Source organism: Fukomys damarensis, unplaced genomic scaffold (genome assembly GCF_012274545.1).
Source record: "Fukomys damarensis isolate Sample0158 unplaced genomic scaffold, DMR_v1.0_HiC HiC_scaffold_22, whole genome shotgun sequence".
Taxonomy (NCBI): Eukaryota; Metazoa; Chordata; class Mammalia; order Rodentia; family Bathyergidae; genus Fukomys; species Fukomys damarensis.
In genome coordinates this window covers 394673-395333 of record NW_022900934.1, presented here as the reverse complement: position 1 = coordinate 395333, position 661 = coordinate 394673, and positions in this window count along the sequence as shown.

Sequence of the window (661 nt, the reverse complement as noted above, 5' to 3'; positions counted from 1 at the left end):
ATATATATATATATATATATATATGGACTTCTTTAATAGGTTCTGAGTGTTGTATAGTTTTTACATCTGGCCCATGTAACCTGCTTCTGCCAATTAGTGTGTTTATCTCACTAGCACTTTCTAGTGTGAAAAACTTAATTCTTGCAAAGAGTGGCAGTTCCTCCAGCTCCCTACTCTAGCCCAAGGGACCCTTGGGTCTCTGGAGACAGGAGGGACTGAGGGCAGGAAGCATCTGCTTTTTTAGCACCTTTTTAAACAAGATGTGCCTCTGCATAGTGCTGATTGGCCCTAGGGCTGTCCCAGCTGTGGTGGCCCTGGCCAGTGGTGCAAGCCTGGCTGCTTGCTGCACTTAGGATACAGGAGAAGCAGCCCCAGCCCTGCAGGTCATGTTGGGGATGGGGGTTTGGGATTAGTTGGAACTCTGCTGTCACCTTTTCTCAGGAGCTACAAAGATTTTCATTTTTAAGCTGCCACACCCTGGTAGCCTCTCGTGTTGGGGCCCTGTGTGTGGGAGGCGTGGTCTGGAGGTGCAGCTGTGTGCTTGGATGTGCCTCCCTGGAGCGGAAGGGGCTGCTCAGTGTCTGGTTTGGTAGAATGTGTCTTCAGCTGACCACTTTGGACACCTTCAGGGCTGCACTACACACATGATGAGGATGCAGGG